The sequence below is a fragment of the Cataglyphis hispanica genome, chromosome 2 (genome assembly GCF_021464435.1).
Source record: "Cataglyphis hispanica isolate Lineage 1 chromosome 2, ULB_Chis1_1.0, whole genome shotgun sequence".
Lineage (NCBI taxonomy): Eukaryota > Metazoa > Arthropoda > Insecta > Hymenoptera > Formicidae > Cataglyphis > Cataglyphis hispanica.
The window spans coordinates 3,649,023-3,676,833 of NC_065955.1; the positions used below are offsets into that span (position 1 = coordinate 3,649,023).

Genomic DNA, 27,811 nt, shown 5'->3' on the forward strand with positions numbered 1-27,811 from the left:
GAAAAAATAATAAAATTTCTTTTATATTAAACATTAAAATTATAATAGCTCTAAATGATATATGCAAAATAATGGCGCGACTATTTATTAATCATACGTATGAAAATTAAAATATTAAAAAGATTCAAATTAATATTTTTATAAAAAAACATTTTTTACAATATAATGCAACTGCGTCATTTTGTTAACTACGATGTGTCTCGATTCTCAGAAATTCGATGACGTAAGAAGAGTTTACGCGTGAATTCGTGTCGCGTCATTTATGCAGCGCGAGCGCGCGCAAAGTTAACAAATCGATCCGGTCGTCCTTTGCCCGTTAAAAAAGGAGCTCCATTCGAAGAACATGCAAGGCGAACATGCATCTGGTCTCGTTGCATAGCCAATCGATGCTATACATCGTTACTAGATAACTTTTTTTTTGCCGGAGCTACTAAAAAAAAAAGACCAAACACGTACATATTTTGGTAGCATCAATCCATGCAATTAAATAATAACTTAATATAATGCATTACATATATCGTTCGAAATCATAACGGAATGCGTTATAAGTGGTTAAAGTAATAATATGGAATTTGCCTCGGTTTATATATACGCATATAAAAGATTATCTAATTTTAATTATATTGCGAGCATTTGTTTAAAAAATAAGAGCTTTGAAAGCTTTCAGCGAAAAAATTGCATACCTAAAAATCGCTGATATTATTTAAACAAAATGAATACATTAATTTTACATTGTAATACATTACTTGCGAGAATTACTCAGCTACGAGGATTATCTCTGCACGATCAAACCTCTTCATAGATAGCGTTTTACACGAATACGAGAGTAGATATAAAATTAATTTCACGCACGTTCATCTAGCCAAGGATTTCCAGTTTGTATTCCACGTTAAATCCGACGCCAGACAAGAGCGAATTATCTCAAAACCAATCTGGTTTTTTTTTTTTCCCCGAGAACGGGGGTCTGTCCAATGTCCGCTGGACGAACGTAACGAGATTACAGACACGACAATCGCTAATAATCGATTCGAACACGTTCGCTCGCGAACAATCTCGTTTACTCTCTTAACAAGCGTCATTGTCACATTAGCTCGCTCGACCTGGATGCGGAGAGCTCGCTTATTCCCGGCTGTCTGTCAGTATGTCAAGGTCGTATGCGCGAAGGATACGCGAGAGAAACGACCGTTCACGATTCGCACTGACGATTTCAACAATCTTTTTTTTTTCTTTTTACGTCTACAAATATCAACAGTGTTTTGTTAAACTTCTCCTTGCGGTTGCGGATAAAAACACGCACGAACAGCACAGCGTGATGTCAAGTTTCAATGAAAATCGAAATGAAAGATACGAAATATGTATGGAGTTTACAATTCCATTCTGACTCTTTTCCAACTTTATTTTCAAAAACTACTGAAAGATTCCATAAGTATGTACTTCTATACACGTGTTATGTTCTATATGTATACTTTCTTAGAAAATATTTCTGGATCCGCGATCCGCGACGAGCTTCCCCACCTCGGTTGGAAAGCGCCGCGCAATCCGGATTCTCATTAAGATAAGCGGATAAAATATGCGATTTAAAACCATGATCGAGCATAATTTCCGGTATTTTTAACGTTTTAATTGCCGGAGATACGCGCAATCGCCGTATCGCGCGATGCCTCGCCTCGTGCGATTTCATTGTTGACTCGAATGACTCTATGCGCTCCGGAGATCGAGAAGTAGATTTCACTCGCGGCACTACATCGCTTCGTTACGATGATGTAATAACACTCGAGTAATACGGACAGTATTTCGTTGCCTTCATCATCATCTTTCGCAGTTAAGAGGCATATTTAGCAGGCACTTTATCGCGTCTTCCGGATTTCCTCAGTTTCTCGCTAATAAATCTTGTCTCTCTAAAAGATCCGTCAAAATTAAAATCATTATTTAAAAATAAAAATGCATATAATAACTTTTTATATATCTTTAATATTTTATATTAGAAAGGAATTATGAAATCTACAAAACTATCACATAAACTTTACAATAATACACATTTGTATTAAATACTTTGAAAAAAGATTTCAACTAGTCGGAGAGTTCCGAAGACGTAATTAAGTACGGTAATCCTTTGGCAGCGCTGATGAGAGGCGTCGTAACTTTAATGAGAACATTATCATAAACGATCCGGGGATTCACATTCGATGTGTGTACGTTCGCGCAATTTCGTCATCCACTTTATGGCAGAGATAATCGCCGATGTGGATCTCTCACGGATTCGGTAAAAAGCACGCGTGTATGCACGCATTCGCAAGATACAATCTTTTTTTACCATGATTGCCGGGTTATAATTGACCGACGCAAGGGTAGTCGACTCTCGAACGAAAAAGGTCAGGGGTGATCTATCGCGGCCGTGGAGTTCATTAACGATATTAAGCGCGCGGTCGCCGCGTTAAAAAACATTTGCTGATCTCACCTTCGTCATTTATATCTTTATCGCTTTACATTATTTTTCTATTCTCCATTTTCTTTTTTCTTTTAAATTTACTTATATTCAATATCGAAAATTAAATTACTGATCCGTGTACATCAATCTCTTGGTAATATAATAATTTAATAATAATTTAATTACATATAATGTTATCATTATTCTTTGGATAATTGGCCTAAATCGCTTATTAGAATATTAAAAATAATAAGTGAATAAACTAATTATTGTTGAGCGCGTAATTGTGTAAATGTGCACGTCCCAATAACAACGATACAAAATTCTCAAAAAGAGAGAGAAAGGAAAATATGTTGTATGTTGAAACTCGGGCATCTTGCGGCATTATATGCTCGACAGCAAAATCCCCGGTCGCTGGATGGTTGCCAGGGAGCCAGCGGCTCCCGACGCAACGGCTGAAACCAATCTGGCGGATTTAAGTTACTCTCGTTCTGAGCATGCGGCGAAACCGCGCGCCTTTGCTCATATCCCCAAAATCAGAAGATAATTTCCATCTATCTATCACAACAATAACGCATCAATAAAGAGATAATCCTACTACGTAGGAAGCAACATCAAACGTAAATTTAAAAATTTAGTCAAAAAATAGAGAGCGTCCGTTTTACATATACTTTTTCCATTTAAATATATTTTCACATAAGAGAAATTGACTTCAAATATTGTACTACGACAAAAGTAAGATATTTTATATAAGAGTAATTAATTCACATCAACAGAATAAACATATTGATTTATTCGAGTAGCTGTTTCCGTTCGAAAATGACATTTATGACGAGATTATACTCGCGTATATCTCCAGTGACAACTATCCACGACTTTCTCTTTTCTAGTCGAGAAATCAGATAAAAATGCGAAAGTCAAGTAAGTGGTCGTCGAACTTTATCGACCTGAAAAGAGTAAAATGAGGGTCGAGTACGAGTTTTCTTATAGAATGCGACCAGATCTATCAAAAATGGCGATATGGAATTACAAGATTTTAAAGCAAATATATGCAAGGAAACTCGCGAATCGCAAACGAAAACGATGTTGACATATCTCTGGATCTTGAGTGACATTTCGTGGGACAACTTGTCGAGTCGTACTTCTGTTTGCGAGCGCGTTATCCAATAATTTCAATATCCATTTCGCCGTTTCGGAGTATATTTTATCCCAATGTCTTTCCGGATAAAATATTTGAATATGTGAACAAACATTTTGTCTCTAACGATTATAATATATGCAATAAACGAAAAATTACGTCTTTTTTTTATTCAACCGATTTTTTTCTATGAGAGGTAAGAGCTTTTTAAGAGTTAAACATCAGCCATTTCAAGATATCAAAAATTCACGTAACAACACTAGTATCTATTGCATGATAACGATCACATTTTGATTGATAGTACTAATAATTCACGTGTATGGAATAATATCGCTTCTATTAACATGGAAAACCAATCGCACGAACAAATAGAAAGCACCGAATTATCTTCCACGATATTGTTCTAAATGAAACTTTCGATATCAAAACCTATTATATAAAGAGCAAAGGGAAAAAAAAAGAGAGAGAAGGATAATTAACGCTGACAATGGACTGATCGCGTTTCCATATCCGCGCTCTTCGATACGCAAACCGGTTTAATGAGAGAAGCAATTAAACGTCAGAGATAAACTAGAGTCATCGATGCTCCAGGAAGATGTATAAATCGACATGACAAGATCTCTCAATCGTAGAAAAACTCATTTCCTTCCGGAATCGGTTTTAATAACGAGTGCATTTTCCCGGACTTTAGTCTGCCCGTGGTGTCTGTACTTTATCACATTTTCGCTGTTTCCATTAATCACGCACATTAACATTAACATGCATTCAACAGTGTGGAGTTAATCGCGTATATTGAGAATCCTTATTAATTACGTATTTATAAACATATATCTAATTATAACATCAATTATGTGTCTATTTATAATATATTATTTAATTATTTAAATTACAAGCGTTATAAAGTTTATGAGCCAAAGTAATGTTACAACTACCTTTAATGTGTTACCATTATCAATATCATCATCATTTAAATGTCCCGAAAAGGGCATTGACACAAGATAGCAGCGAAAGATTTACGGCTTCTCTTATTGCAATCGACAAGCCAATTCTGAACAAATAAAGTTTGTTTCGACGGTCAATAAACGGCATCGCTATCAATTACCGCCTTTCCTTCCCCGCCGCTCGCCAGATATCGAAGGAACAATTAATCCTGTCGAATAGTGAAATACCAGTGTTATAGGATCATTCCGTTACACATCTGCACTCGCAAACAAAATCGATCGGACATGCCGTTCGGTATAACGATCGTCATTATTAACTATGTTATACGCGTAACGTCGTACAACAACGCAGTTATATAACGTTGGGATTATTGATCAATCGACTCCAAGTCCAAACGATATTGATTCACGCACGGGATAAGGGGAGATCGTTAAACGCGATCGCGTGCAAATGTTGATCCAACGTCTCGCCTTATTTCGTATCGAATGGATTTTAACGCTTTGCTTCTTTCTCTCTCTCTCTCTCTCTCTTTTTCTCTCTTTCGTAATTGAGAGGGTTCTCCGAAAAGATAAACAAAGCTTACTTAATCAAAGCTTTACACGCTTTTTCCGTACTCACATTATAAACTATAAAAAAATATGTAAAATTAATATATACTTTTTTTCCTAAAAATAAAACGTACTATATATAAAAACCTACATAGTTTTTAAGATATTAAAATTCCCCTCCTTCTTCCTATATAGTGTGTTTAATTTAATTACTCTTCAAGTTTCGTTTAAGTTTACTAAAAGATCGTGTTTTTGAAATTAAAAATTAAAAGAGCTCAATTTTACAAAGGACTTTTAATTTCTCTTAATCTCTTCCATCTCATTCATATTTAAGAATTTTCATTCTATTTACAATTTTTTTATATCGAATTAATCTTCCCTTTTTTCTATCACAAGTTCATCGTACGTTTTGCTTAATTGATGATTTCGGATGCACAAGTTGCATCGCACAGGGCATTAAGCAGGTGAGAACATCAAGATTCAAAAAGGCAGGGCTAGTATACGATGTCACATACATGTCAAGGCCGTGACAAAGGGAGGGCGGGCTTGGCCATCGAGGAAAATAAAGAGAGAGAGAGAGAGAGAGAATGGAGAACAGATGTCGCGCTTCTTTCGACACACGCGTGTGCATCCAACGTGTGAGTGCGCGCATACGTGTGGTGGTACGCCGCTTGATCGTTCACAGGGTAACGCGCAATATGCAGCAACGTGCGCTGCTCACCGCAGAATAGGTCGCCCGCGTGGCGATGCGACCGCACTCCGACGCTATAATTACCTACGCGCGTTCCTCCGCCGCTGTAACGGGTATTTCGCTGCGGTTGTATACGGAAACTAAATTATTCGGGATCTCTCTCTCTCTCTCTCTCTCTATCTCTCTCTTTCTCCCTCGGAAATTCAACGTAAGGTCTCCTTACCGTCCCTGCCGTTTAATAGAGAACTAATTGTAAGGTGGAATTTTCATAGCCGATCGTAATCGTTGCTTTTTATTTTTATCACAGATTCTGATATTGCGGTGAAGAACAGAAATAGAAATATTGAATGAGTATGACATGTCTCTCCATTCATTATTGTCATGTTAATGGGACGCTATCGTAACGAAACAAGTTTTAATTGTCTGCCTCACAATGGAAATTAATGATGTTATAAATTATTAGAGAGTAACTTAAGTACTTATTGAATATTTTCACCGGTTACAATTAACTGATTACAATTTTTTCTTTAATGACAAAATCAATCATTTTATATATATATATATATATATATATATATATATATATATATATATATATAACGATCATATATGATCCACGTTCGTAATTAAAAAGTTAAACTCTCCATTCAGAAAATTAAATCAGTTTATATAAATTTACTACACAAGTATTAGTGTTTGTCATAATTAATTTATAAAATAAAATAAAATAAAATAAAAATTTTTTTACATAAATTAATGTTATACAGATGGTTACAGATATCTTAGAAATCTCACAGTCTTTTTAAAATTCAAAATGCATTATGTATAATAGTAACAAGAAATACCGATTTTATCCAACTTTGCATATGATAATTTTCACATATCAATTTATTGCTTAAAATCACACACTTGTCATACAAGCTTAAATAACATTATCGCTCAAATTTCCGAAAACCGAAAGGATTATACGGATTTCAAACGGGTTTCAAATTATCGTCGCTGACACACACAAACTCGTAGAAAGATTCGTCGATTCACGAGAAAGGAAACGGTCCGGGACACGCGATACATTGCAAAGTAATAATTTTTGCCGGCGTTATACACGATAGAAATTTGCCGCTTCCGTCGAAGAATCACAACTGCGAGAGAAACTTCACCAAGGAAATGCAAGTTGTGCATCGACGTGCAACACCGGTGACACAGACACACGGGAGACCGGCGCGTGTAATTTTCCCGCGCGTAGGTTAATATTACGGACGCGGTAATTGTTCGCTATCGTAAGCGGATTCTACCTATCGGAATTAGCTGGCCTGGCTTGCGTATCGACCGGCGAAAGATTACTATCTCGAGTGATTGAGCGGTTCGCGTTTCTCTTTTGTTTCCTTTCCTCCATGTTCATCGAAGATGCACCGTTATTGGAATTGACGTTTGCGAGATTCATCATCAGTGAAATCAGCGTATTTATAAAAGATATCCGAGACATACGAACTACTTGCGTATTTCGAAGCAGAAAAATCTTTGCTATTTATATTTTCTTATGCAATGTTAGTGATAAAATTAAAACAAAAAGTAAAATTAAATATTATAAAAGATAATTATTGCAAGCTATCATCGCGTGTCGCGACCTGAATAATCGTGAAATCGTCGACCTTAAACTCGATCGAAGAACGAGTTTTCATCTTCAACTCGATCCGCAAATCGAATTACTTTTGGCAGGCTTTTACAATGCGAGAATCATCCGAACGAGCGAGCGGTTGGCGCGAATCGGGGATTCACGGAATAAAGCATGTCGAGCCATAAAGCGGGAACGAGTCTTTGCCTGCAGTGGCGCAAAGTACCAGAGGAGAAAGCGACCTACTTACGGGTCGAGTAATTATAAGCCTTGAACCGGAGTAAAGGAGTCGTCGAGTTGAGCGAGCTGAGCGGCCAGCGGCTCTCGGGCCGCCACCACAACAATTCAACTCGGACTTAAATTATAGATAGAAAATTAAACCGAATCCTGAAATTTCAAAAACTTCTTTATGAAAATCGCGTAAATACGCGTATAACTTTAAAAATTTATTAAATAAAAATAAATAATTATTACGCTTTTCATTGATAAATCCGAGAATAATTCTGTGGTCCCATGTAAGAATATATATCCTATGCGAAAATGTGAATTTTAAACAGATTATATAACATGTAATTTAAAGCACATATGTTCTACATGTTGAAAAATAAAATTTCCAAATATATTTGTGTATAATAAAAAAATTCTCTTTTTCAAAATAAATTTTTAAACAAAAAGTATGATTCTTGTATTATTCTGTATCTTTCTAGTATATAGCTATAGAAATTTTAATATTTTAAAATAATATTTTATTGATATCTATTTCAAAAAGCATATTGTTTATCAAATATGTTTAATGAGCTAATAATATTATAAACATATGATTTAATAATAAAATCTGTGTTCAGAGCTTCAGAATAAAATGTTAATTTTACTCAATGCATTCAGACATAATTCGCAAATAAATCAATCGCACAATCAGCTAATTGAAAAAAGCACATAAATATAATTTAATTAAATAAAATAAAACTTACAAATTTCTTTAAATTTATCCAAATCCTTAAATCTCTCTAGTCGATAGAATGTTAAACGCAAAAGTATTATCACATCTCGAGGCATGCATTCCCCGAGATTGAGATTAAAATAAAAACAAACTCTGGACAACGGCGAGTTACAAGTGCGGATTGTACCGGTCAATTCTCGCCTACGGGACACACGCCTCGCCCTTTGCCTTCTCTCTCTCTCTCTCTCTCTCTCTCTCTCTCTCTCTCTCTCTCTCTCTCTCATCAAGCCGGCTCAAACGCGCAAAGTTCAACGGTCGTGCGTGGGTGTTTCTGACCCCGGCGAGGATACTGGCGCGGCGCAGAGGGCGGCGGGCATCGCGACGCACGCGATCGTCCCCGGGAAAGGCGCAACGCGTGTCGGGATTCCGCGCAAACACACCGGAAGTGGACTGCGCTTTGCGCGCCGCGCTTTCCCGCTCTTCGGCGTCGCGTCGCGACGCTCCGCGTCGGAATCGTCGGGCGTCGTAGCCGCCGCTGCCGCTGCCGCCGCCGCCGCCGCCGCCGCCGCCGCTGCATTGATCGGGAGAGGCCTCTCATCCGCCGCGCGTCCCCCCGTTTTCTCGTTCCCGACGTTCCCCCGTCGACGAATCATAGCCGGCGGAAACGCGGGGACGATGGTGGCGGACGGCGGCGCACGAATTTTGGTTGCAACTGCAACCCGACGTTTCGCGATTGTGCCGAATGACGAGTCAATATGACGGCCGCGAGCGAATTGAAACCCGATAACGTGGAATTCATCGTTCGTAGATGCGTTGCACTTTTTTCAACGGTCTGCTAGTTTACCAATTTTTTATGTCTTGAGAATTTTTTTGCACATTTTTAGCATCTTAAAATATTTTTTTTAAAGCTCACCAACTATCTCATTATTTTTTATAAAATAAATAAAAAAAAGATTTCATAAAAATAAAAACAGCTGATTAGTCGCAATATAAGTATCATTTATAGATTTCATTTATTAATTTTATCGATAACATAAAAGTAAACAAATATATTTCAAAAATGTTTATATCTTTATATAGACATAAAATAAAACATATTGAAGTTGTTTGTTAATCAGATATGTAATATCAACGTAAGCACGAGTTATGAAATAAGTTAATAATCTTCGTTTGCATTTTAGAAAGCATTTTTCGCACAAGCAAGAGATAAATAATTTCTCTTAATATTTTATATTTTTGTATAAGCATAAATGCATTGTTAAAATAAGAGCTTTCTAATATAATTGCAAACGAATCTTTAAAATAGTTTTGACAAACTTCGACGAATTTCAACAAATAGTTAAAATACAGTAACAAAATTCAAATTATAATCCAAAGTACAATATTATTGATAAATCGACTAATAAATTTCAAAATCTCAAATCTGTTCAAATCTGCAAATCTAAAATAAAAATAATTCAAAGTATCTCCGGCTAAAGTAAACTATATAATAAGCATAAAAAATTATTGCATTAATATAATTCGCTCATTTTTATATAAAAAAAAAATATATATATAACAACTGCTAATTGCTATCATTCTCGACTTACACAGGAAAAAATCCACGTTAAGTAAGAAGTATCTCAATCATTCTGACGGGAGGTATGCAAAGAAACGACGTAAGAGAAAAGTGCGGGAGCGAGCAAAACGAGGCGGGAAAATTGGCGAAGCGTTGGCGGGCGTCTCTAAGACCGTGGAAATGTCAAAGTTTAAGGCGCGGGCAACGGCGTGTCCTCGGTGAGGTCGCGATGTTTGCAGTTAGCGCGATTCCGCCATTGTCGTTACCTCTGACACGTGGACCCATTAACCTTTCGGCGAAGCTTTGATGTATACCGAATCAATTTACCGGCTTACTCGTTATAAAGTTCGCCAATACTCCCGCCGGGGTATATCGACATAAATTGCCGCCTCTCGCTCGCTCGTTCTTACAATGGCGATGCGAATTTACAGCGGATGCATTCAGACGAAAAGGATCTTTCAAAATTGAATTGCGCGGAGAGGCAAGCCATAGAATATGCGACACTCGTTATCATCCTAATAGGCCTCGAAACGCGAGACATAGATTAGATATCCACATGTTGAAAACCATAATAAATAAAATAACCGATTTATAAAAATGATACTTGTGATCGTAATAAAAAATAGTTAAAAATCTTCGATTTTATAATCTTGCTGTAAAAAAAAATTCTCCGTAGACAAACTCATTTGAGCTTAAAAAAAGAAGCGACGGATGTTTCAATCGAACGAAACTATAGTTTTTCCATTCGCTGACTACCTGATGTCGTTTTTCCATCTGTTTCGTGACCGAGAAATTTTATGAAGACAAAAGCAATGTAAAAACTCGAGCGGAACAAAGAATCAGTGTTTCAGAATCCTCCGAAAGAGATGAGAGTGATACAAGAAAACAAAAAAACGAGACGTAAAGTGTTAAAACAAAATACTTACAATTAATAATATATTCAATTATTATTTATGTTTTTTATAATATATATAACGTAATGTCTATTAATACTGCTCAAGAAAAGTTACAGAAATGCCTGCTTGCTTATTCTAAGATAAAGCAATATTTATTACAATAATATTTATTTTTCTAGAACAATAATTCATTAAATCAAATTAATATCAAATAATGCCTCGAGTCTATACAATGTCCTCAACGATTTACCTCTCGGAATGTCAATTAATATTTACTATATTATTATTAAATAGTCACGCTTCTATCATTTGATCGGAATTTGATATGTAGTAATAATTTGATTTTTTCATCCGCATTTTTATAAAATGTGAAAATAAATTCTTTACATTTTTTACAATATAAAATTTAATGCGCATAGTTATTCCTGTATCAATCATTGTTGTATCACGTAAATAACATGATGTAAAAATTGTTAAAAAATATGTAAAAAAAATACATCTCGCATATTTTTAAAATAATTTTTTGTCATCTTAATAAATATTTTTTGATAATATATTCATATAAAAAAACAAAATTTATTATTACAAACACGTATCAATTCATTGTATAAACTGAATGTGAGATGTAATTAATTATGATAATAATTGCAGACTCACCAATCATTATATCGCTGTTTTTTCTCGTCTGATTCATTCATCTTTCTGTCCGAAGCTTTGATAATCGATGATCCATCACACACGTACATAATTCAATTGATTGCGCGTTATCAATTATTATAATTTACGAAACTCGTTGATATTTAAAATTTGACAGGTGCAAGATATTTTTTTCGATCCATTCGATGCGCATTTATCTATTCAGAAATATGGAAAGAAATCTTTACTAAAAAAAACAAAGCTAAAAATACACAACAAACAATATCCAAAATAAAATTTCGCATTTTGCTTATACTTTCTCCAGGCATATTCTTCCCTTACGCACGACTATGTATTTTCGATCGAATATCGATTACCGATATATACATTCACGTAACCATACCGAGCCAACACTCGCGTAACCATAATAAACACCCGATACTTTTATTCGACACTCCCGATGACATTTATGCGCGGCAATCCATTTAGCACGTTGTATCTCACATTATTCACTATATCACTCATATGCGCCAACGTTAAAATGCTATTTATACATTTATACATTTCCCACTTTCGCGCCATACTTTTCGACGTTCGCGAAATTCCTCTACGCGTAATGGCGGCTATTAGGCAACTAGCAAAGACGCGTGTAATGAAGTTTACACACCACTCGTTGATGATTTTGATTCGACTATACGCGGATAGCTTTCTTTAACAAACGAAATGTCTCGAAAATGCACGCTCGATAGATCGATCTAACGCGGTAAACAAGGTTGTGTTCGTGCGGAGTGAGCTCGCGTGCCCCCTCCCACCTCCCATCCACTCCAACAACGATTCTGGGAATCGTCCGGCGAGTGTGTTTTCCAACAGTACGTTGCTTCGAAATAGCCGTATCCTTCGAATAAAATCATATTTATGTTGCGTATCCTCACGTCGGGCGAGGAACGAAATATACAACGGGATCACGATGATTGCTCCAGATATATATTGTATTTTATATCGATGCTGCCGAAGTTCGACTACGCGCGACGGTTGCCATTCGACGACTGGCAGAAACGCGACGCGAGGACGGCATTCTCGCACACCGATCGTTTAGTCGCCAAATTCAGGTCGAAGCGTTCAGCTAATCGCGTGATCCAAAAATATTAATTCTATTAAATTCAAAGTTCCCACAATTACGACGATAATCTAAATAAATGTTCAATATCGTATAAATAAATAATATAAATAATTTAACAATAAATTTTAATTCCATATTCCGATGGTTAACGCGGGAAAAAGATATAATGTAAATTCACATGCCTGCCAACTGTTCAAATCTTTTGTCCAATATCTTCGCACTCGATCGCGGTTTTAATATCCAAAGTCTCTATAGAGTGAACGTTAATTGCTAGTTAATATCGCATATTTTAGCTGCACGTACACGCGATTAATTTTCTTCACACAAGCGCGGCATCTCGGAAAAGTTCGATAGACTCATCTAGCACGCATATAACTGTGTTATATGAGCTTTCTACTCTTCCAATCAATTCCGCGAACATTCTTCAACGAGTTCCCGTGTTTTTTTTTCCCAATACACTCCGCGGTATACGTGCCCTTCGAATAAGAAAAGCATTTTTATATTGCCTATTTTCGCGTCGAGTTAATTCTAAGAACGCGGACAAAATTTTTTTTTTTTTTTTTTCTCCGAAAGCGAGTAAGCGTAGATGATGATTAAAATAATTGATGTAAAAAATTGTCTCTCTCTTTCTCTCTGTCTTTCTCTCCCGCTCGTATTTTAACGTGATAGTAATTAATGATTACGTATCGATCGACGCATCAGATATTAAATATATATCGGAAATGGAATATTGCTTGGCGTTTTTTTTTCATGTTCAAAATGGATATGCGAATGTATATATACAAAAGTAAATACGCTTCCAAAGATAATATTAAATCGCATATCAGGTAAAACGCACGCGATCGTAATCCCCAAGTATGATTACACACATTACTCGTATGAGTGAATCTTCGTGTAATTTCGAAACAGATAGAAATTGACATTAATCAAATAACAAATATGCAAGTATGTAATAATTAATGAGTAAATTACTCCATAACTTTTCTCATTTCAAGAAAATAGTTATGTTATATATATATATATATATAAAATAATAATTTTCTCGAAAGAAAATTCTCCCTTTCATCGGCGCTATTTCGCGATCAAAAAAAAAATTTAGACTGAATTTATTCTCTAATTTATAGCTATTCTACTACTTACATTTAATCATTAAAGATTAATAAACTACGGTCAATTTTACGGTTTTTATCCATCATAAACAGACTCGTGAATGCTTTACAAAATATTTATCGTTTTTTTTACGAAACATGCATAGCCTATTAAGCGCGGGACGGTGAAAATCGCAACTCACGCCGAATATCGTGCAGCAAAAAAATAAAATCACGAGGGATTATCCGAATGCACGTCAACGCTCCATTCGTCCGGGCTGGTTAAAACGAATAAAAATGCGCGAAGCGTGTCCATGAATATCAACGAAATATCTACCGCTAAACGTTTACATCGACTGCTACGAGTAAACGATCTATGATGCGATCAATGCGCGCTTCTCTATCGTATAATTTCTTTTTTTTTTTCAACTCATCAAAATCATAAACAGTTTATGAAATGGTTATTTCGTCTTTATTGAATACGTAAATCTATTACATGCGAATTAGTTAATAAATGCTACGCAAAATAAAAAACAAGATCGCAAATACTACATTGTAAAAATACTCAACAATATATGGGACATGTTTTAAAATAACAATGAAATTTCTCGTCGATTATATTTCATTGAGAAAATTTTAAGAAAGATTTGAGAAATCTAGAAGCGTGACGATATTTATGTATTTGATAATAAATTCCGTCGCAAAATAATTCTGATTAGATCTATAAATATTCGGTATTCATAATTCCATTTTTTTTTTACTTTTTTTCGAACACACTGATTTTTTTATGACTCATTTGTCAACTCAATTGTAAATATTTCACACGATATCGCTCTTTGTGTTTTTTGTAGTACATATAAATCCGTCAGTCATAAAAGAGCCAAAATCATGATTCACGATGGCACGTTATGGAAAAAAGATCACGTTAAATTATTCGAGCGTGCCGCAACCGCGCGTTTAAAATGCGCAAAAATGCGCGGAGCGCTTCCTGGAATTTCAATAGGATTCACTTGATGGACAAACGCGCGATTACAGCGAACTGTCGCAAATAAACCATCACGATCGATCGATCGATCGATCGATCGATCTCTTATTCGTCTCCGCTCGAGAAATCGGACGTCGCGAAACGTCCATCGACGCATCCGTCCGATCGTATTTTGCAGCGAGGAATCTCCAAGTAGCGGAACGTATACGCGAACGACTCGTATGTACACGTATTCTCATGCAAATTCCGCTTTGTACGACACGACCCAGAAAACGGTTAAGTGGCGTGGTAGCTCGGCGACTCCCAAGACACCGCCGCCGTTACGATTCCATCCGCTTTAAGAAAGCCGAGCCGACTGAATCAAGCACAGTAAACCATAAACGAGACGACCCGACTACTCGAGAATTATGAGTAGCGGAAGAATTCCTCCACGTAACGTTATGCGATCGCTAAATCTGTTAGAAAAAAAAAAAGAATACGGAACTCGACACACGCGTATCCTCGATCTCACGATTAGATTTCTCTCATATTTGGTGCAATATAATTGTATTTGTAATTTGGCACTTGCGTTCAGTTAATTTGAAAGTAACCCAGAAAGCATATTCAAGATTTATTTTAATAATAGAAAACTTTTTTTAACATATAAATGGCTTGTGTGGAATGACTTTTTATAACATCACATAAATTTGAATCATGTTTATGGACTGTATATGTTTCCGCTCTTTCGTAACACATTTCAAAAGTTGTCTCAATTTTCGAAATTGACAGGTTTGCTTTAGGGACGACTGATCCAATTATTACTGCGAGTTAAGCGGAATTCGCGCATGTTCCAGAAGACTAGCGAGTTATCTCCCAGAGGACATGATCCAGAAGTCGACTCAACTTGATTCAATTTAATAATCAGAATCTTGACCTGAAATCGTAATTCAGAAATAATCGTTCACACCAGCTGAAACGAGCTCTTAATTTGCATGTCATCGATCGATGAGCCACTGCGCCGAAGACGAGACTATTTAACGAGCGTGAAACTTGGAGGAATTGCTCGGAAGAACGAGAAATCATGGCTTGATGGAACTTCCATGGTTTCATGGAGCTTCATCAAAAATTTTTTGGCTCGCTTTTTTGTCTCAACATGACAAGAGTGTGGTTAGACGAATAGTCAAAACAGTTTCTTTGACAAATAAAATGTCAATTATCCGAACGTTGATTATTCGAATTGATTTCTCCAAATAATCAAGTACATAAATAAGAAAAATATGTGCTTATTTATATATATATATATATGTATTAAAATTATACATATAATTATTATTATATTATTTTGTAATAACAAAAACAATAAAAGATATTGTTTTTCTTATTATTCAGAGTTATTTAACTTAATATCAATTAGCTTTTATTATATTGTTTTTATTATCTCCTTATGTAAAGTTTAAAAAAATGATAAACTTATTGATGAGTTCCTATCTTTATTAATATAAAATATCAAAAAATTTTGGTATTTCTAATTGTATATTGTCATTATAGATGTAGACACAAAATAATTTTAAAGTTAATATAAATTCTCTTAAAACCTTGAGAAGAAAGACAAAAACTTGTAGATCAGCTTAAATTACGCTGTATTAACGTTATTTATAACGAGCGTTCAGAGAAGAGAAAATGAAATCATAATTAGCGTCGGGCTTAAGCCTCTCTAGCGTTCGTGGGCGTGTGTAGCGCCATCGAGGACAACGACGACGACGAAAAATGGATTGCCTCAATTTGTCCGATTGAAACTATCCTGACACTATGCTTGGAATTCCTATTAATTCGACGACCCTCCTTCTCTATCCTTCTCATTCTCTCTCTCTCTCTCTCCCTCTATTTCCTGCTCGTGGTCTTTCTCTTCACGTTTATCCCATCTCTTTGCCAACCCGGGAACCAGTTCGAGCAAGTTCGCTGCAACGATATTTCATTTGGAATGCGGAGGCGCGAGAATCGGCGGGCTATCTTTTTCTTGGGTTTCTTGTGCACAGCTGCCTAGTCATGCCGTGTCTACGCGTGTTAATTTTAATAGCCTATCTGACGAACCGCAATCTGATCTCCTGAATATGCAAAGGCCACCACTAGTGGAGACGTGAATCTATTCTGAGTTTTTTAATCCGTGTATATGCGTATATTATTCAAGAAGCTAAAATTATATAAAAATTGTTTTATAAACTTGTCAATAAGTTTGTCATATAAATATTCATAATGTTAGGAAAAATGAAAAAAGAAAGAAATGGTAAAATATAAAATTGATAAGAGATATAAAAAAATTAAACTTGCTTCAAATTTTTATTTGCTCCGGTTGTTTGATCCTATTAATGTGTCTCCTCGAATATCGGTTCCTATACACTTTTTATAACGGCGACCGTATAGTATAGTAGAACTGTGCGGAACAATACGAGAATCTGAAAAACACCGTAGCATTCGGCCGCACGTCTTCCCGACGAACCTGTTGCTGCTCCTGGCAATTAAAAACGAAACGCAACGAAAAAGAAAAAAAAAAACCGCCGGACGCGTTCGGTGAGCCGCGTTTTTTATTCGTTTTCCTAGTTGAGAAATAAGATTATCGAGAAGCGAAGATGATAAAAGGCGATATCCTTTCCTTATTGTTCACAAATAATTACGATAATTAAAGTGTAATACATCAATCAATGAACGATTAGTGTAGTTAAATGATTATATTAAATAAATTCAAATAAAATGACATTAACGCAATATGAATATGTGAATTGTTTAAAATTTATCTTTCATTTCCGCAATTAGTAAATATAGAAACTAATCTGATATTCAAGATAAGATATCGCTTCTTTGTTGACATTCTAATGATTGCGTTCTGGAATTACAGTATGTCGTTATCCTTGTCTAACATACGGTCTAACGTAAAGATGACAACATATTAGCAGTACTGCTAGTGAATTCTGAAACGCGGATTTATATACGAATTTATCACGAATTTTTCCACATTTTCCGATTTTCCCCGACAGAAAAAGATAACGTAAACGCGAAAAGTAAAACGTATCAATAATACATAAAAAAAAAAAAAAAAAAAATATATATATATATATGTTGTAAAGCTTGAGATAAATTAAACGAATTAAAGCGATTATTTATTGAAATTATTAATTGACCACTAGAAATATCGTCAGTTTTAATATCTATTCTTTTATCTATTATTGCTAATTTGAAACAAGACACAAAGTCAATAGTGCTGGATCTAGGTCGTGCTGGTTTTAACACGTATCTCAAATAACACTACTCGCTTTGTCACGGAAAAAGAAAAGCATATCAAAACTTTACACATATGAACGATATCGACCAAATATTTTTAGTGACAAGCGCGTGATCACTCTGCCTCGCGAATACTTCAAAGCATCGTTCGTGGTTGCTCAAAGCGAAAGGGAAACGCTTTTCAGTTATGTCGTTCAGTGTCGTCCGAAATCAACAACTGAGAGATAACTGTTTTCTCTCAACTACTTCTTCGAAAGATATTTTCTTCAACTCATAAAATTTTTTATAATTCAAAATATAAAATATTTTTATAATTCTCTAACTTTAAAATACAGACTGACTGACAGATTTCAAATCGATTATGAGATTTTTATACTCGACAAAAAATATTTTCATAAATAAATAATAAATTTTTATTAGTCCATCTTTCGCAAAGAATACATTCTTCAACCGTAAATCAATCCCTTTTAATTCGCACACATTTTCTGCATTATCCTATATTTCTTTATCACATTGATCCTAAAGAGAATGGATTAATTAGGCCAACACACAACAAGAGGGTTGAAGGATCTGTCATTATAGTAACCGTTTATCCTTGTTTCTTTCGGGTCAACTATTCTCGGCGCACGTGTAACGCTGTATGTGTAGGCGCCGCCGCTCTTTCTTTCTATCTGGATACACTCACGCCCATATACATGTACCTGTCTGTGCGTGTGTGTGTTCGCTGTGTGGCACATCGAGCTACACGTTGCCGGGTATTATCGATCCCCGGGTATATCGCGGACATGCCTCGCCAGACACTATCGCGCTGCGTTCGTGTTTGCTCGCTCGTCCTTTTCCATCTTTCTCGCGATAACACGCGGCGCACGCGTATCGCTGAGCGGAGTTTTCGGCGATAGAACCGTTTTTAACGGCGCGACGTGTGAACGCGATTTGATCATTACTCGCGTTAGCAAGTAAACTACAAAGCGAATTATGAATCTTATTTAAACTCCACGGCAGAATTTGTGACAATGTGTAATAGAAAGAAAATAACAAACACATGTAGTGAGTAAATAATATAAGAAATCTGAATAAATGATTTTAAAAAAGTCCAATTGTTAATATCCGAAAGAGAATTAAGTATAGACAATTACGAAAAAAAGAAAGAAAAAAGCGAATATTATAAAATACATATATCATGTGTTACTAACAAAACACATTGCTTTAAAATTCACAAAATTCTCTTTTATAATCATTTTAGTGAATTCATGTAAGTATTCAAATAAATTCAAATAAATTTACTGATAACAACGATTAACACAGTCGAAAAAATTCATGTCGAATAAATTTTAATCTCACAAAAATAACCGAGAAAATTTATATAATAGTTCAGAAACATACGTATAGAAGAAAGAATCTTATATGAAGAATGTATACCTATTGTATCCTACTGGAGGTAGACGCAAACTCTAGATGCAGCTGACGCCGGCAAGGAATTTCCGACGTGAGTGGATACCACTGAGAGAGAATGAGAGTACACCGTGATTAATAGTAGCGGTACAGAGAGATGCGCAAGTTCTTCCTCGTGCTTTATCAAAAAAACTTCACACCACATTTTGAGGGAAAGCTACTTGCAAAACGGTTGTTAATTTTTAAAGCACGTTATTAATAAGCGTGAGATGTAAAGAAATGATATATTCCTCTTTCCTGTACTGTAACAAAAGCATTACCGCGTCTATTCTTCTATTGCCATTATTGTAATACGTTGCTTGTGACGCATTCATTCGTGCGTTTGAGAGTTTAGGTGAGCGTAAAATACGAAATTGACGTGTGCAACTTGACAGAATGTCGGCGATATTTAGCCATGTGCACTATAATAAATCGGAGTAATTGAACATGCGCGCGCGCGTATGTGTGTGTGTGTGTGTGTGTGTATGTAAAATATTTTCTAATAGCACAATTAATAAATCGTACGTGCGATATCATGGATCGATTAGTTTTATCATCTGCGAAAAATCTTCTGCGTTACGCACTCGTCTCTTTTTTCATTTACTCTACATCTCCTGCTATGATCAAAAAGTATTGTCTCGACGCCAATTAGATAAAAACACACCTATAGCCGACATTTGACATTATGTTCGAATCATAGTCTTCTCTTATTAAACATTCTTTTTCGCGAAGAAATTCGAATGAGTCAAATGTTGGTTCAGTAATTATTAGAAAAGAAGATTCCAGCAATAAAAGATTATTAATTACATATAATTATACCTCTTTCATGTATACTTCTTTTTAATATTATATGTAAAAGTATATACAGAGACGTCATGGATCATACAGAGAAGCTGTGATTTAAGAATGCTTCAATTGTGAAAGAATATATTTAGAAGCTTAAATGAATAGACATCGCGGACCTGCTTGCGCGATCCTGAGTAACATTATCACCACGCTAAACAAGCAAGAGGAACGTTCCAGCAATCGTAAAACTAAAAACTGTTCGACCCGCGCGCAAGAAAGCTTACCGCCAACGAAGCACGCGCTTTACGACCACGCTTCTTCCTTTTCGCTCACGAAGCGTCTTGGTGAGAGCGACGGATAAAAGCCAGGGGAGAGATGCAAGCGGCGCGATTCCGCCTCGAATTTCTCCCGTCAAATCGTCTCCCGAAGGTATTTCTTTGAAAGACTGCATCGCGAAGCGTTTTTCGAACCTTTCTCCATCGCTTTTAAGCATTGATCCTTTTTTTATCCTGTCGAACGAGCGCAAAAAGGCAATACCGCCGGTTATTAATTATTAACCCACGTTAAACTCGTCTCGAAACATTATTACATTATTAAATCATTAAATTCGTTCACATTTCTATTTGAATTTAAAATGCCTCCAAAATACCAGTATTTGCGTAATATAATAAATACCTCTCCCTATCGATAGAATCGATCTCTCCTTCCCTCCCATTATTAACATTGCAATATCGCAGGGACCAATTTCCATTACAAAGATCACTTAAAATTAATTAAACATTACAAACATTGCGAAATATTGTAAAGAATTGATCATCGTTAAAGCAGAACTTTCTCGAAATTAACCGAAAAACGCACTTCTGTCAAATGTTAATGAATATTAAATACAATAACTCTTACATATATTCTTGTTGACGTATTTCTTTTCTAGGTATTAAAAATATTTCTTTTATCTTTAATTTTTCCCTAGATATAACTTATTTTATCACATCACTTATTTTCCTATCTTGTTATGATCAATGTTTACATCCTACAAATTAAAAGTAAAAAAAAAAAATTATAAAGATATTAATGTTTAGAAGTGTCTTGATAAATGTATAAGCTATAACTTTAATCAACAGATTAACAGATTGCAGAATATAAACTTTTTTAAAGCACAAAGTTTGATATTAATCAAGAAGTTTCGTCCTTCATTTACAGGAACTCGAGCAAGCGATAAGTCCACGTTACTCGATCGATATCACCGAGACAGACTTCTGCCGTGAGATTTCCAGAGATAATATAAAAGAGATGAGACGCGCGCGGGATTGTAGTAAACGCTCTCGTTGAGATTCGATGCGATGCGATGCGATGCGAAGCGCTTTATTGATTCATCCCGCTCTCCGTACCCGTCTGTTGCCGCGATGTCGGTTTATCCCATCGTCGACGTATATTTGCGGCGTAGGCATCTCGTGATTTGCGTTTTACAGTTTAATCGGTATTCGCTCATAAACGATAATGATCCATCATCTCTCTTTCTATCTCTCGCCTTTGTTCACGCCCGAGAATCACTGGGATTTCGGGGCTCCTCATTTAAAACTGAGAGAAATCTATCTCACAATTATTGATATAAATACCATATTATCTCAAAGTTCAGTGCATTATATATGTGATTGATTTTTTATGCACATACTTTTCCTTTTATGCGATTATGTAAATCCGTCTAGATAAGCGTTTACTCCTACTATGCTATATAGTAGCTACGCCCTTGGCTCCAGCTCTTTGCACACGCGCGTATAACGCACGCTCGGTAACGTATTTATAGGGAGGAATCGCCGATAATTGAAAAACAGTGCGCGAGGTGCGCGATCGCAAATTGCTTTCATCTTTTATCGGACTGGATGGCGCGTTTCCGGCTTTCGATCCACCGCCGATCTCGCCTGCCGCCGGAATGAAAACTTATTTTTTATGCGTACCTACAATGACATCCGTTTTTATTAGTCCAATTCGCGTGATAGCGAATTTGCGCCACGTGCAAATTCGATAATTTTTTTGCGCGAATCGCGAGAGGAATAAAAACTTCAATATGAATATTAAGAAATTGACTTCCGAGATTTTTTATATTTTTTATAACGAATTTGATGCAATAGTAATTAATGCGATAAGAGGTTACTGTTTTTATAGAAATATTTATGAAATATCTTGCGAAAAAATATCTTTAAATCGAAATAATATAAAAACTACTGTCTTTTGGTCTTTTAATAAAAAAGTTTCGCTCTCTTTATCAAAACGAAGATATATCTTGTTATATTATGTTATTTTTTACCATTTTCCCCCTTATGTAAACATAGTATTATTCTATCTCTACAAGTATATATTTTTATTCGACTATATATTTATAACACACACAAAATTCTATGGATTTTATGTAAAATAATCGATAAAATGTAATGAATAAATTCCATTTACATACAATATGTTATTAATTAAAAATAAATAATTAAAAATAAATAATTGTCTGAAACAAAATTTTACCAACTTCTCGCGTTTTTTTTTTTCATATGCTCGTTATGCGAACAAAAATATTTGCTATCATACATCTACCTGAGATACATTATATACGTATACATGAGTGATACGCCGCGATGAGATCGCGCGATACGCTAAAAGGTTGTTGCCCACGATATGAGATACGAAAGGGAGAAACCAGTAGAGAAGAAAGAGACGAAAGAAACTAGGTGCTTTAAATCGAAGGAGAAAGAAGCCATACTCGGCCCCTTTCCCCACCACCTCCATTTCACTTAAAGTGAATCCGCGCCGTATCAGTACAATCGCTCGATAAAGCGATTTTTCACCAGGAAAAATGTATGATCATTCAAATGCGAGTGTTGCGCAACAATCGGATGAGTTTCGTTAGAAATAGATCAAAGATCATGAAACGCACGACTCTATGCATCGAGGTCACGATTAAAGTACTCGTATACACAACACACGTGTGCGCGATACTATACGTGCGCGCGTCTGTTATCTCGCCGGAATTTTAATGGAACGTGGAAGATTCATTGATCGACCATAAATCGATAAATTAGTCGAGCTTCGAGTTCCAGTTGACTCTGAAATAATTACCAAAAAGTAGAGAAAATTATATAAAGTTGATTATACTTGCGTTACTACTATACGTACTTTCGCGCTGTAATTTCGCAGTCTTTATTTGATATTTCCGAGATATCAATGACAGATCTTTTTTGTTAAAGATATCTTATTATTAGATACAATATACTTTTTTAGTATTATTATCGCGATCTATTGACGTAAATTAATACTCTAATTTGATAGAATTCACAATGAAGGAAAACAAGCGTGCCTCGTGGCAAATGTATGACGCAGACAATCTACGTCACCACGTAGTCTTTGCAGATCGATCGCACCAGACTTGGCTTAATGTAGCACGTTCTTATATTCGTGACCTTAGATGTAGAACTGTATCAAAACATCTCAAAAACATTTGAAATAGCAAACTATACGCAGAAATAACACAAATAATGTTGTAGCAATCAAAAAAAAATGCCTTCGTTATGAATTTGACTATGATATATAATTCTTCAAAGCTTTAAATTTTATCCATTTTATTCGTATCAGAGTTTATGCATATATTACACTTTACTTATAAAAATAAAATTCTCGTGAATTTTGAAATTACGTGCCTAATTATTGTGAGATCCGTCTCTCAAGTTTCTTCTTCATAAAATTAGCATTCGGAAAAAATAGAAGTCATTAGAGACATCCCTGTCGTGAATAAATAGCGCGCGCAATAATTGACAGGCGATAATACGTAATGGAGCGCGATTTTTATCGAGCGTTCGAAGCGGAGACACACTTTTTACAAGCGCTAGAGAAGCGGAGAAGACTGGCAAGTTTCCAAGGATCCCTCGCGCGCGCGAACCAAGGCACTTTAATTTGTTAATGCACGTCTTCATTGGGTATTTCCTGGTCCGGAGAATTCCGTGATTCAATTTAATTAGGGTACTATGGAGAGAGAGGATCGTTATCTCAGCCGTCTCGTCAGACGCTAAGACAACGTCGAAGCGTCGATCTCTCTCTCTCTCTCTCTCTCTCTCTCTCTCTCTCTCTCTCTATCTCTCTATCTCTCTTCGTCTATCTTTCTCTCTTTCTGCGCGCTTTCGATGCTTCTTTTTTCTTTCCTCAAAAGAATCTTCTCCGATAATTCCTCGCGTTAACGACTAGCGGTAATGGCTCTTAACCCGCGGAGTGCTCGTCGCGTCACGAAACACGAGAATACGCACAATGCAATAAAAAAAAGTAAAAAAAATTATATTCTCAATGTGATTTCTTCTTATTTGCAAGTTTTTTTTTACTTTTTTCTTATATTCATTAATATAAGAAATACGAAGAAATAAAAAGAATACTCTTCTTTATGTAAAATAAAAATTTGATCATTAATCACATTTCGTTATAAATAGCATGTATTGAGAATATGTCAATCGAGAATTGAGACATTTGCAGTAAAAGCAAGTAAATTTTTTAACAAACGATCGATTAAAGTATCTCACATCCAATTTACGATATCATTATTTCATACTGTTTAATATAATAACAACAAATCTGAATAATATTTCGTAATCGCGATAAATTTCTACCTTGTTTGTTGTGGATTCCAAAAAGTTTAATCATTTCGGCAATTCGGGAGAAAATTGCTTGGAACAATACTACTAGAATCAATATGATGATATAAAGTACACATCTCAATACAAACACAATAAGAAACGGATTAACCCGAGAATTTAGGAGACAGTAATACGCTCGTTATCGATTAACTACAACAGAAACTTTGAAACAAGAAGAAACGTAAACGGATAAATTATTAAAAAACAAAATATAGATATAATAACAATGTTTTAACGCACATTAAAAATTTGTTTGCATGTTTGTCATCCCAATCGATCGTCAGAATTAATGTTCGGATAACTTCCATTATATTTCTCTATACAAAATATTATCGATGCTATCTCTTAATCACATTCATTGATATGAAAAAATGAATAAAAATGAGATGATTCGCACGCGCGAGATGTGAATCTATATCCGCGTTATATATGCATTCTATATCTGTCGTTAACGCCGCGCATCTCGTTCGCGACGGTCGATTAATCCCCGGCTGCCGTCGCGAGACCAATTATTCCAATCGTCGCGCCGAACCGACAATCGCCGTCAACAAATAGCCTTTTTCTTCTCGCAACGCGTAAAAAATTGCGCGGCCTATTATCCGCGATAAATAATTGACCGCGTAATTGTCAGCCGACGTGCTCGTGTCATGAGCGGTGGCCGTTATCGCGCGACATAAATTACGCTAGTAAACGACACACGTCCGATAATTGGGTGAAACGCGAATAAATTAAAAGGTTCGATCGAGCCGGAGAGGGGAGGGATGGGGGGGGGGAGTGGAGAGAATTCAGAGAAGAGCCTAGCGGATAGAGGATCGTGATCGCGTTTAAATCATCGATTCGCTCAGTGGACAAGGCTAACGACGAGTTAACGGCTTCCTCATTTTTTAGCTTATTTTTAGTCGAGTCGCATTACACGATCGCTTCGAAAACTTGATCCAAGACGAACTGTTCCCCTCCTCATCCTCCGTACTTTTCTTATACACACTGCTACTTCAAATCAAAATATTCTAATATACAAAATATAATTTTTAAAAAATTGCATATATAATATCTTATATACTTATGTATATATATATATGTGTATGTGTGTGTGTGTGTGTGTGTATAAGTATACAAGAAATGAAAAATTATTACGCAAATTATAACACGTATCAGAGATAATTATACACGTAACAGAGATAATTATATACGTAACAGAATTTTTGCATGTTTCGGATACGGTATATAAGCAAAGTATTGCAAAACCAAAAAAAAAAAAAATCCAGTTTATCGCACAGTTATAATGGCATAAGGTGTCTCATGTTATACTCTTAATGTATTATGGATAGTGCGCGGCGTTTATTCGCCCGTGACATACACGTATCTCGTATTATTATATGCCATAACTCTCTCTCTCTCTCTCCTTTCTCTTTCTTCTGTCTCACTGGCACGCACAATTACCGCATTCCTGAATAAGTTTTCCAAGGAGATGAACAAACATCAATCTTTCGATATGCGAGCCGCGCACATAATTTTGCTTTCGTCGAGAAAAAGGCGATATTTGCGCGCCTGAGTATGGCAACGATCGCTGATGTGTAGGGCATAGCTATTAACTTCAATGACTGCACACAGACAGATTTTATAACAAGTTGTCGGCAAACAGTATATGATTTATAAAGCAGTCGAGGATTTATTAATCTTCGTTTCATAATGCAGACTAGCTCTTAGATTTTTGACGTTCTGATTTATCTTAAGATATCGAAAATAGATCCTAAACTTATAGCCACGCTGATTTTAAACATTCTTATTATCTCTATTTCATTATCTTATTATAATAATTAATCAATCAGAATTTGCACGCTCTTTTATAATAATTACTTAAATTATTTTTTAACTCTCTTGTTACTAAATTTATTATTATACTCTCCTTAATTATTTTTCCAACTTGCTAATTAACCGTTAAACCACCGAGATGTCTCTCGTGCGTCCGGCTGGTCCTGGTGCAAAGTGCGTCCTTGCTTTCTAATTGTCGTGTAATTACGACGCGCAGGCACGTACACTATGGAGAGCCTCGCAACGCCATCGTCTATATTTGTCGTTTGTTTGAGCAACCGCTCCCCTCTCAACTATTTGCCCTACGAGGAATCATTTTTCCAATATGAATGTCAAACCACCAGATCGTGAATAATCCTGGAAACATATCTGATCAATGTAACTTTCTTTTTTTTTATTTTGTAAAAATACTTCTACTGTTTATTAAAGATGATATGACGATCGAAAGAAGAATAACTCGTAATAATCATTAAATTGTTGGTATAATTAATCTTAATAAATCTTGCAATTTGTATATATAAAAATAATTAATTCACATTTGATATTTGATAAATATTATACAGTTTTGCGCACTCGCCTTGAAATACAATTCGTCGATCGCGAAAAAATGTGCGTGCAACGTGATACACGCCATACTTCAATAATTTCATTGTGCCGTATCTGGTTCGCACAATTTTATCCCCGATCTGTAAACACGCTGCAAAGATAAGTGGCAGAAGATAAGTGGTTACAGGTGGTCTCTTCATTTTCCCTGCGTTCTCTCTCTCTCTCTCTCTCTCTCTCTCATTCTCTTTCTTCCGATTCTCGCTTACTATGCCATTCGCCTCATTATGACTTTCGTTTATGACGCCTCGCTATCGGTAAACAGTAGGTGCGTCAGAACTATTACGTGACACGTAAGTAACCACGTCACTGCGATACGTAAACCTAACGGTTGCATGATGTGCCGTAAACGAAAACCTGTTGACCCTAACTTTAGCTGTACAATAATCCTAAATTTCATTTTAAAAAATAATTAATTAATTTGAAATCATAATATAATAAATTTGCTTAAAATATTTTGTTTAGAATATAGAATATAATTATGATAATATATTAAATATAATTTACATTCTTTAATAGCTTATATATATATTTTTTATAGGTTGTAAAGATTATTCTACCAATTTTTAATCAATCTTAATGAAGTCAAAGACAAAGAATTTTGCCTGATATCTTTAACGATAACTAGTTTGATAACAAGTTACATTTCTGTAATGAAGTAAAAAATTCTTGAAAAAG

The 27,811-nt window shown here is 35.6% G+C and overlaps 1 protein-coding gene across 5 annotated transcripts in view; it reads right to left on the reverse strand.

Annotated features, from left to right (window-relative positions):
* LOC126859005 (serine-rich adhesin for platelets) overlaps nucleotides 1-27,811 on the reverse strand; it is a 163,632-nt gene that overhangs the window by 114,703 nt on the left and 21,118 nt on the right. The window lies entirely within an intron of this gene.